Raw genomic sequence first — 11,819 nt, 5'->3', positions numbered from 1 at the left:
GAACTCAACTTTTCAACACAGAAAAGCTTAGTCTGCAAACCATTGGTGTTCAACTTTTGGGGATGATCAGAACTTTACATGCTTTCTCTTTTAACTGGTCTTAAAATAAGATGGTCCCTTAAGTCATCTCTTCTGTTTGTGAAAGGGGACATGTATAGATAGCTCAAGTGAATTTATCTTTTTAAAAAAACTTTATTCTACTATAGTTAATATACAGTGTTATATTAGTTTCAGGTGTACAATACAGTGATTCAACAATTCTATACAATATTCAGTACTAATTGTGGTATTTGAGCCCCTTCATCTATTTCACCCATCCCCCCACCCTGCACCCCTCTGGTAACCATCAGTTTGTTTTCTGTAGTTAAGAGTCTATTTCTTAGTTTCTCTCTCTCTCTGTTTTTTCCTCTGCTCATTTGTTTTTTCTTAAATTTCACATATGAGTGAAATATGGCATTTGTCTTTCTCTGAATGACTTACTTTGCTTAGCATTATACTCTCTAGATCCATTCATGTTGTTGCAAATGGCAAGATTTCATCCTTTCTTATGGCTGAGTAATATTCCATTGTATATGTATACCACCTCTTTTTTTTTAAAAAAAATATTTATTTAGGGCGCCTGGGTGGCTCAGATGGTTAAGCATCTGCCTTCGGCTCAGGTCATGATCCCAGGGTCCTGGGATCGAGTCCCGCATCAGGCTCCCTGCTAGGCGGGGAGCCTGCTTCTCCCTCTGCCTCTGCCTCTCTCTCTCTCTCTCTGTATCTCTGACTCTCATGAATAAATAAATAAAACATTTTTTTAAAAATATTTATTTATTTATTTTAGAGAGAGTGCAAGGGGGTAGGGGCAGAGGGAGAGGGAGAGGGAGAGAGAAACTCAAGTAGACTCCACATTGAGCACATAGAGCCCAATGCAGAGCTCAATCCCACCGCTGGGAGATCACAACTAGAGCCAAAACCAAGAGCCAGACGCTCAACTGACTGCACCACCCAGGTGCCTCAATACCACATCTTTATCCATTCATCTCTTGATGGACACTGGGCTGGTTCCATAATTTGGCTATTGTAAATAATGTTGCAATAAACATAGGGGGCATATATCTTTCTGAATTAGTGTTTTCATACACTTTGGGTAAATACCCAGTAGTGAAATTACTGGATCATATAGTAATCCTATTTTTAATTTTTTGAGGAATCTCTGCACTATTTTCCACAATGGCTGCACCAGTTTGCATTCCCACCAACAGTGCATGAGTGTTCCCTTTTCTCCACATCCTCCTCAACACTTGTTTCTGTTTATGATTTTAGCCATCCTGACAGGTGTGAGGTGATAATCTCATTGTGGTTTTGATTTGCATTGCCCTGATGATGAATGATGTTGAGCATCTTCCCCTGTGTCTGTTGGCCATTTGTATGTCTTTTTTGGAAAAATGTCTGCTCAGGTCTTATGACATTTTTATTTTATTTTTTTAAAAGATTTTATTTATTTATTTATTTATTTGAGACAGAATGAGAGAGAGAGAGAGAGCACATGAGAGGGGGGAGGGTCAGAGGGAGAAGCAGACTCCCCGCCGAGCAGGGAGCCCGATGCGGGACTCGATCCAGGGACTCCAGGATCATGACCTGAGCCGAAGGCAGTCGCTTAACCAACTGAGCCACCCAGGCACCCTTTATGACATTTTTAATCAGGTTGTTTGTTTTTTTGGTGTTGAGTTGTATAAGTTCTTTAATATCTTGGATACTAACCCTTTATTGGATATGTCATTTGCAAATATCTTCTCCCATCTACTAGGTTGTCTTTTAGTGTTTTTTTTTCTTCCTTTGCTGTGTAAAAACCTTTTATTTTGATGTAGTCCCAATAGTTTATTTTTGCTTTTGTTTCCCTGGTCTCAGGAGACATATCTAGAAAAATGTTGTTATGGCCAATGTCAAAGAAATTACTGCCTATGTTCTCTTCTAGGATTTTTATGATTCAGGTTTCCCATTTAGGCCCTCAGTCCAATTATTTTTGTGTTTGGTGTAAGAAAGTGGCCCACCCGGTTTCATTCTTTTGCATGTAGCTGTCCAGTTTTCCCAACACCATTTGTTGAAGAGATTATCTTTTTCCTATTACATATTCTTGCTTCCCTTGTCAAGGATTAATTGACCAAAAAAGTGTGGGTTTATTTCTGGACTCTCTTTTCTGTTCTATTGATTTATGTGTCTATTTTTGTGCCAGTACCATACTGTTTTGATCACTGCAGCTTTCTGGTATATCTTGAAGTCTGGGATTGTGATACCTCCAGTTTTGTTCTTCTTTTTCAAGATTGCTTTGGCTCTTCGGGGTGTTTTGTGGTTCTATACAAATTTTAGGGTTGCTTATTCTAGCTCTGTGAAAAATGCTGTTGGTATTATGATAGGGATTTCATTAAATATGTAGATTGCTTTGGGTAGTATAGACCTTTTAACAGTATTTTTTCTTCCAACCCATGAGCGTAGAATAACTTTCCATTCATTTGTGTCATCTTCAGTTTCTTTCAACGGTGTTTTATAGTTTTCAGAGTACAGGTCTTTCACCTCCTCAGTGAAGTTTATTCCTAGGTATCTTATTATTTTTGGTGCAGTTGTAAATGGGATTGTTTTCTTAATTTCTCTTTCTGCTACTTCATTATCAGTGTATAGAAATGCAATAGATTTCTGTATATTGATTTTTATCCTGTGACCTTACTGAATTCATTTTTTAGTTCTAGTAGTTTTTTGGTGGAGCCTTTAGGGTTTTCTATATATAGTATCATATCATCTGCAAATTGTGGAAACTTTACTTCTTCTTTACCAATGTAGATGCCTTTTATTTCTTTTTGTTGTCCGATTGCTGTGGCTATGACTTCCAGTACTATGTTGAATAAAAGTGGTGAGAGTGGACATCCTTGTCTTATTTGTGATCTTAGGGGAAAAGCTCTCAGTCTTTCACCATTGAGCTTTCACCATTGAGTATGATGTTAGCTGTAAGTTTTTCATATATGGCCTTTATTATGTTGAGATATATTCCCTCAAAACCTACTTTGTTGAGGTTTTTTATCACGAATGGATGTTGTACTTTGTCAATTGCTTTTCCTGCGTTTATTGAACTAACCATAGGGTTTTTATCCTTTCTCTTATTGATGTGACATAGCATGTTCATTGATTTGTGAATATCAATCCATCTTGCATTTCAGGAATAAATCCTACTTGATCGTGGTGAATGATTTCTTTAAATGTATTTTTGGATTTTGTTTGTTAGTATTTTGTTGAGGATTTTTATTTCTATGTTCATCAGAGATTTACCCTGTAGTTCCCTTTTTTGTAGTGTCTTTATCTGGTTTTGGTATCAGGGTCATGCTGAAATAGATTGAATTTGGAAGCTTTCTTTCCTCTTCTTTTTTTTGGGGGGAGGGGAATAGTTTGAGAAGAATAGGTATTAACTCTTCTTTAAATATTTGGTAGCATTCCCCCTTTGTAGCTATTTGTTCCCGGACTTCTGTTTGTCAGGAATTTTTTGATTACTTATTCAATCTCACTGCTAGTAATCACTCTGTTCAAATTTCTATTTCTTCCTGGTTCAGTTTTGGGAGGTTTTAAAATTCTAGGAATTTATTCATTTCTTCTAGGGTGTCCAATTTGTTGGTGTATGTTTTTTTCATAATATTCTCTTATAATCATTTGTATTTCTGTGGTGTTGGTTGTTTTCTTTGATGAGTCTGGATAAAGATTTATTGAGCTTTTCAAAGAACTAGCTGCTGGTTTCATTGATTTCTGTTCTATTGGTTTGTTTGTTCATTTTTGTTGTTGTTGTTTTAGTTTCTATTTTGTTTATTTCTGCTCTAATCTTTATTACTTCCTTCTTTATACTGGTTTTGGGTTTTGTTTGTTCTTATTTTTCTAGTTCCTTTAGATGTAAGTTTAGGTTGTTTATTTAGATTGTTCTTGCTTCATGAGGTGGGCCTGTATTGCTATGAGCTTCCTTCTTAGAACAACTTCTGCTGTATCCCAAAGATTTTGGGCCATTGTGTTTTCATTTTCATTTGTCTCCATGTATTTTTTTATTTCCTCTTTGATTTCTTGGTTGACCCATTCATTGTTCAGTAGCATGGTATTTAACCTGTATGTATTTGTGGTTTTTCCAGATTTTTTTTCTTGTGGTTGACTTCTAGTTTCATAGTGTTGTGGTCAGAAAACAGGTATGGTTTGACTTTAGTCTTTTTGAATTTGTTGGGGCTTGTTTTGTGGCTTAATATGTGATCTCTTCTGAAGAATTTTCCATATGCACTTGCAAAGGATGTGTATTCTTCTGTTTTTGGATGGAACGTTCTGAATATATCTGTTACATCCATCTGTTCCAGTGTGTCATTCAAAGCCATTGTTTCCTTGTTGATTTTCTGTCTGGATGATCTATCCATTGATGTAAATGGGGTGTTAAAGTCCCCTACTATTATTGTATTAGTGTTGATTACTTCACTTACATTTGTTATTAGCAGTTTTATTTATTTGGGTGCTCTCATGCTGGGTGCATAAATATTTACAATTGTTATATCTTCTTGTTGGATTATTCCCTTTATGATTATATAGAGCCATTCTTGGTCTCTTGTTACAGTCTTTGTTTTAAAGTCTATTTTGTCTGACAAAAGTATTGCTACCTGAGCTTTCTTTTCACTTCTCTATGCATGATAAATGCTTGTCCATCCCTTCACTTTAAATCTGCATGTGTCTTCAGGTCTGAAATGAATCTCTTGTAGACAGCATATAAATCAGTCTTGCTTTTTTATTCATTCAGTCACCCAACTCTCTTGATTGGAGCATTTAGTTCATTTATATTCAAAATAATTACTGATAGGTATGTACTTACTGCCATTTAGTCACTTGTTTTATGTTCATTTTTGTAGTTCTTCTCTGTTCCTTTCTTCTCTTGCTCTCTTCTCTCATGGTTTGCTGGCTTTCTTTAGTGATATACTTGGATTCTTTTCTCTTTATTTTTTGAATATCTATTACTGGTTTTTGATTTGTGGTTACCATTAGGTTTATATATGATATCTTATGCATATAGGAGTCTGTATTAAGTTGATGGTCACTTAAGTTTGAACCCATTGTTTACTCCTCCCCACTCCAGGTTTTAGGTATATGGTCTTATACTTTACATACTTTTATTTTGTGAATCCCTTGACTGTTTTTTTTTAATATACTTAATTTTACTACTTTTGTATTTCCTACTTTTCTTACTCTTACTTATGATCTTTCCTTTCCACTCAAAGAGTCCCCTTTAACATTTCTGGTGGGGCTGGTTTAGTGTCATGGATTCCTTTAACTTTTGCTTATCTGGGAAACTCTATCTCTCCTTCTATTCTGAATGATAGCCTTGCTGAGCATTCTTTTTTTTCCCCTTAATTAAAGCCACTCTCTTCTGGACTGCAAAGTTTCTGCTGATAAATCAGAATGGGGTTTCCCTTGTATGTAACTGTTTCCTTTACTCTTGCTGCTTTTAAATTTTTCTCTTTATCATTACTTTTTGCCATTTTAATTACTATGTGTCTTGGTGTGGACCTCTTTGGGTCGATTTTGTTGGGGTCTCTCTGTGCCTCCTGGACCTGGATTTCTGTTTCCCTTTACAGATTCAGGAAGTTTTTAGCTATTATTTATTCAAATAAATTTTCTGCCCTCTTTTGTCTTTCTTCTCCTTCTGGGATCCCTATGATTTGAATGTTATTATGCTTGATGATATCAGTGAATTCCCCAAGTCTATTTTCATTTTTTGTATTTTTTTTCCCTTTTCTCGTTCAGCTTGATTGCTTTCCATTACTCTATCCTCCAGGTCAATGATCTGTTCTTATGCTTCTTCCTGTCTGCTCTTTATTCCATTTTGTGTATTTTTAATTTCAGTTATTGAGTTCTTCATCTCTGGTTGATTCTTCTTAGTTTTCTGTCTCTGTTAAGGTCTTACTGAGGTCCTCCAGTCTTTTCTAAAGTCCAGTGAATATCTTCATGACCGTTACTTTAAATTCTCTATCAGGCATATTACTTATCTCCATTTCATTTAGGTCTCTTGCTGTGATTCTGTCCTGTTCTTTCATTTGAGACTTATTCCTGTGTCTCCTTGTTTTGTCTAATTCTCAATGTCTGTTTCTATGTGTTAGGAAAGTCAGCTATATCTTTTGTTATTAAAAGTAGTGGCTTTACGAAGAAGAAGTTTTGTAGTGCTCTGCAGTGCAATGTCTCCTGTTCACCAGAATCTGGTGCTTCAGGATTGTCTCCTGTTTATGTTGTGTGTGCCTTACTCTTGTGGCTGAGCCACTTTTGCCTTTAGTCCAGTTATCTGCAATGGCTCTCTTTGCCTGTTGCAGGCTGGATTTATTCCCTATGTTGTTAGTGGGCCAGTCTGGGGCTGGCTTGGTCATGAATTGAGTCAGACCAGGTGTTTGCTAGAGATGCAGTATCACTGAACTATAAGGCACTTTCCCTGGGTTGTTCCCTGGGGAGCTTTCATTGGTGGGCAGGGTCTGCAGTCATACCAGATGTCTGCCCCCAGCTCACTGGCCCTAGCCCACTGGTTTCAGTCAGACTGATGTCTGTGGTTATCTTCCCCTCTTCCCTGGGCAGGAGTCACTCTGGAGTGGTGCTGGCCCTTGTCGGGGTTGCTTGAATACACTGCCAGGTTTGTGGCACTGCTTTGGAGGGCTCTGGCTAATGGCTATCTTAGAGGGAGCTCTGGCTAATGGCTATATTAGAGGGGGCAGATCCACAAGAGAATGCAGGGCAGGGTGTGCCATTAGCACATTAAGTGTAGAATGTCAGTGCTGTGCTGGTTCCCACAGGTGTTCGTGTGTCTGGGCTGGGGGGAAGTGGTGCCTGCCAGCTCCTTTGTTCCTGGTGAATCTTCCCAAAGATCCCTGCTCCCCATCACAGGCTCTGATACTAGTACACAAATCTTCCTCCTGTATACCCCGGGTGTTTTTCAAATTGCTGCTTCAATGCTGTATCTCCAAGGGGCTGTTTGTTATGCTGTCTCTTCAAGTGCAGGGACTCAGTTTCCCCTCAGCCTCCCAGCTCTGCTAGAGCCCAGCCTGCTGATTTTTAAAATTCCAGGTGTTAAGCCCCACTGATTATAAGAACACTGATTTTAGACTCCTCTGGTTTGCAAAGCTAAATGTTGTGGGGACTCATCTTTCCTGTGGCCTGTGCTTGGAGTGCTAGGTGTAAGGGTCTTTTTCTCTCCCCTCTCAGTTCCTCTCATGTTCCTCCCTCCCTTGGACAACCCTGCAGTCTGTTTATCTCTTGACCACATCTCTGCTTTTCCTACCCTCTTCAATGTTGCCTCCTCTCTACATTTAGCTGTGGAGAGTCTGTTCTGCCAGTCTTTGGGTCATTTTCTGGGTTATTTACACTGATGTGGGTGTTATCTGGTTGTATCCATGGGATGAGGTGAACTTAGGATCCTCCTACTCTGCTGTCTTATACTGAAGCCTTTCAAATGAATTTTGCTATAAAACCAATTCTGTTTAACATTCTGGTCCTAGCACATTTTGTGAAGGAAACAAAATAAAACAAATTGAAGCTAATTTTTCAAAAGGATTAATTCCTAAAATCACTTATTATGCAACACTTTAATCTGTATATAAAAAATAATCTTCTTTCTTCTACTTTTCTCAAAGATTTTTTTGAGCAGCTGGTGTATGTTGTGTGTGTGAAGGTCTACTATATGTATTCAAGTGTTGATGCTTCTGCTTAGCCTTAACTAGTTTCGAGCCATATCTGTTTACCTTGAACTTAAGTGTCAAAGGGAATATACACAAAATTTTGAAGTTTATTCTTTGGGAAGTTAAAAAAAAACCCTGAATAAATGAAAAAAAAAATTTATGTAGGGAGTATTGATTTTGTTGCTCAATAGTCTTCTGCAATTTGATTCTTTTAGTTGGCTAATTAGTTATTACTAGCTACGTTAAATAATTTATTGTCATGTGCAAAAGCATCCCTGTTTTCATAATTAAACTAGTCAGAACATCATTGGTGTAAAAAGAAGCACAGTTTTGGAATTCAACACATACTCAAAGGAGAAAAGCTTGAGTGGGTACATTGCATAAACAATAAACAAAATTTAGACTAAAATAGTTCTGATATACCGTGTGATCTTTATAGGACTGGATGAGCATACCTCTCAAAACAGTTTTGTGATACAGCAAATTATTATTTGCCTAGTTGAAGTAGCTGTGGAATGGAGAAGAGTTTGGGGGAAATTTATACTTGACGGAAGATGTTCTCAATATTTCCACAACATCTATTTATAAACTCAGTATTTTTATGGAAAATAACGTTTATGGGAATGTACTGTTGTTCTATGAAACACACACACACACACTCACACACACACATATACATATAATAAGTCTGTTGTAAATTTAAGCATAAAATGAGGGCTAAAATTATTCTCTGTACTAAGCAATACCAAAGCAGAGGGCAAGGACTATTAATTAAGATGGGTGAGAAGGTCCCATGGACAAAATAATTGAACTTCTACCTCAGCTAGGAAGTCTTCTCGGAAGTCTTAAAGATTAATCTTAAATAATGAAGATGACATCTGAGAAGATGTCACATGGAGAACTGACTCTATGTTTGGATGTTAAAGGGCATATATGAGATAGTATTGTAACACTCTGTGCACTCAATTATATATCAGTGTCCTTTAAAGTTGGGGTGGGGATTGTTTTTGTTCTATAAAGTATTTGCTCATTCAACCACCCTGAATATAGACATAGGAAATATTTCAGGCCAAGGGAGACCTGACTTGTACCTGTTTGTCACATAATCGCCCCAATCAACTCTCTTTTTTGTTCAAATAAAAACAGAAGTGGGTATTACTGCCATTTATTGAGTAACTAATATCTTCCAGTTACCTTGCTGTGACTTTTTCAAAGGACTGCATAATTTCCCCTATTCTCCAAATAAGGAAATAAATTTGTCCATGTAGCAGAGACCTAAGATAATATAGGTTGCCGATGATAGTACAGAAACACTATCAATGAATTATGAAACCTAAACTCAAACTGTATAAAGTTATATTAAGTCTCTGTTTTCAGATTCAAGAATGGGGAGTGCAGATGTTACAGGAGGAGAAGCATCTTGATAAACCTCTATTTTAATCATCCTTAACATCCTGGTGACATTTCCTTGGCTTCTGTAAAACTGTACTTTTTTGGTTATCTTTCTCCTTTCTGACTGCAATTTGTTTACCTTGGATTTTGACTGTTCTTATTTTTAACATCTCCACCAACCCAGTGTATTCTCCCAAGGTGATATCAATCATTTTGCAAAGAGACAAAGCCTATCTTATGTCTTTAATTATCATTACATTTGTAGAATTTAATTTTTTTCCCAGGTCTTGGCTATCACCTATGCTGCTCTTCTTTATTTCACAACTGTGTTCAAATAAGCCAGCAGTTATTCCAGCAGCTTCTCAAATTCAGTAAGTCCGAAACTGAAAATATGATCCCCACATCTTCCTATTTCCCAATACAAATATTCTCTTTTTTAGTTTCTCTGCTTTTGTCTCTGGTACATGGAGACATTTTCTCATGTCCCAGAACATTTCAAGACATTTTTTTAAATTATTATTTTTTTATTTAAATTCAATTAGACAATATATAGTACATCATTAGTTTCAGATGTAGAGTTCAGTAATTCATCATTGCATATAACACCCAGTGCTCCTCACATCATGTGCCCTTCTTAATGCCCATCACCCAGTTACCCCATCCCCACCCACTCCCCCTCCAGCAACCCTCACTTTATTTCTTTTTTGTTTGTTTGTTTTTTATTCTTATGTTAATCCCCATACATTACATCATTAGTTTTAGATGTTTTTGTTTCTTTTTTTTTGTCTTCACATTATTAAATCTGTTTCTAAGTTCTATAATTTTCCTGTCAATTACATCATTGATGTACCCATTTCTTTCCTTTTCTAGCTCCAAAATTTAGGACTTCCAAATCTATGTCCAAATTATCTTTCAATGAGCACTCTAATGTCTTTCCTCACTCTTTTTCTTATAGTCAAAATATCCTCCTTTCTCCCCTAAGAATATTTATATATATATTCATCTCCCAAAACTCAGCTTAGTTCTATAGATTTTTCTCTGATGATGTCTATACATCTAAATCTTTGCTTTGTGTAACAGAATCCTAGATCTTAGAAATGAGACCGTGTGGTTTAATCCTTCAGTTTTTATTTCACATTGTCTTTTCAGATAAATTGTAACCTCCATTAGATCATGAACTGTGCTTCTTTGTATCCCTTTGATAATTAGAAAAGAATTAAAGCATTGTGGGAACTTAATAAATACTGTGAATTGACCAAAGGACTTTTTCAAGACTACAGAGGAAGAATAGGAAATATAACCAGATCTCAAAATCGGATTCCACATTGATTTAGTATGATGTGTGGCAGTTAAAAACATAGATTATAGAACAAGGTATATCTCAAAGTTTATACCTTGGCTCTCCTGCTTGGCTGAATTAGTTAAATCCTTTGTGTATCAGTTTTCTTATTTGTGAAATGGGGATAATCTTATCAATATTCTGCTATCATTGTGAATATTAAGTGTGATAAAATATAAAATTACTAAGATTATATATTGCTAATACTATAACTGGATATTTTACATGGTATCTTATTTACTATCTTATTGTAACCCTTTGAAGGACATTGAGTTAAGTGCTCTTATTATCATCTTCATTTTACAAAGAAACTAAGGTTTAGAGATTAAGCAACTTGCCCAAGATTTTAACTCATAATCAATGGGATAAAGATGTGACTTAAAAACTTAGGCCCCAATCAAAAAACTTTAATGTATGTAAGCATTTAACACAATGACAAGCTCGTATTACATATTCAATGAGTGATAGCAGTTTTATTAGCATGAAGAATGTCTTTGCGTAAGATTTGAGGGTCTGCTATTGACTGCTATTGAATGAATGCATTCTAATCTTTCTATTATTATCACATACTTTGATAAACTCTATGCTAATATTTTAGCAAGACTGTCCTATAATGTATTCCCTGGCAAATGAAACAATTAGGAAATTTATCATTCCCGGTCCCATGACCAAACAGGAAATCAAACATACTTTTCTCTAACAACTTCATAGCATCAAGAATAAGTATTCCATATACTCATTTGGTTTCCACTTTTTTTAAAGATTTTATTTATTTATTTGAGAGAGAGGGAGAGAGAGAGAATCTGAAGCAGACACCGCATTGAGCATATAGAGTCTGACGTGGGGCCTCAGTCCCACTACCATGAGATCATGACCTGAGCTGAAACCAAGAGCTGGATGCTTAACTGACTGAGCCACCCAGGCACCCCCCTCATTTGGATTCTAAAGGAGAAATACTTAGATTGTGGAATCTAAATCTTAGTTGTGGAATTAGCTAATATTGTGACCATGAGTATGTTATTTTTACCACTCCAGGTTTTACTCTTCCCATTCCAAAAAAGGGGCTTGAGTTACTTATTTTCTATTACCTCTTCCAAATATTTTATAATAGGCCTAAATATGGAATTAAAACTCTGGGTAAAAATATATATTTGTAATCATGAAAAAGAAAGGACAACTGTAGGAACATTAGTTTTGTGTTCAAGTATTTCAATGATTATAGCTCTTTAACATCTGTCTCCACCAACATTTTTTTCCTTTAATTATTCCAACTGAAAGCTTTTTCCTTTTATTTTTTTCTGAAAATAGCCTGCAACCATCTCAGAGGAGGGCTTGCACATCTAAAAGTTGTTTTAGTCCCCACCGCACCCCTTCTCTTGTGATCA

Source organism: Mirounga leonina, unplaced genomic scaffold (genome assembly GCF_011800145.1).
Source record: "Mirounga leonina isolate KUSES-001 unplaced genomic scaffold, KU_Mleo_1.0 Mir_170, whole genome shotgun sequence".
Classification (NCBI taxonomy): Eukaryota; Metazoa; Chordata; class Mammalia; order Carnivora; family Phocidae; genus Mirounga; species Mirounga leonina.
Note: the sequence above shows the minus strand (reverse complement) of the source record.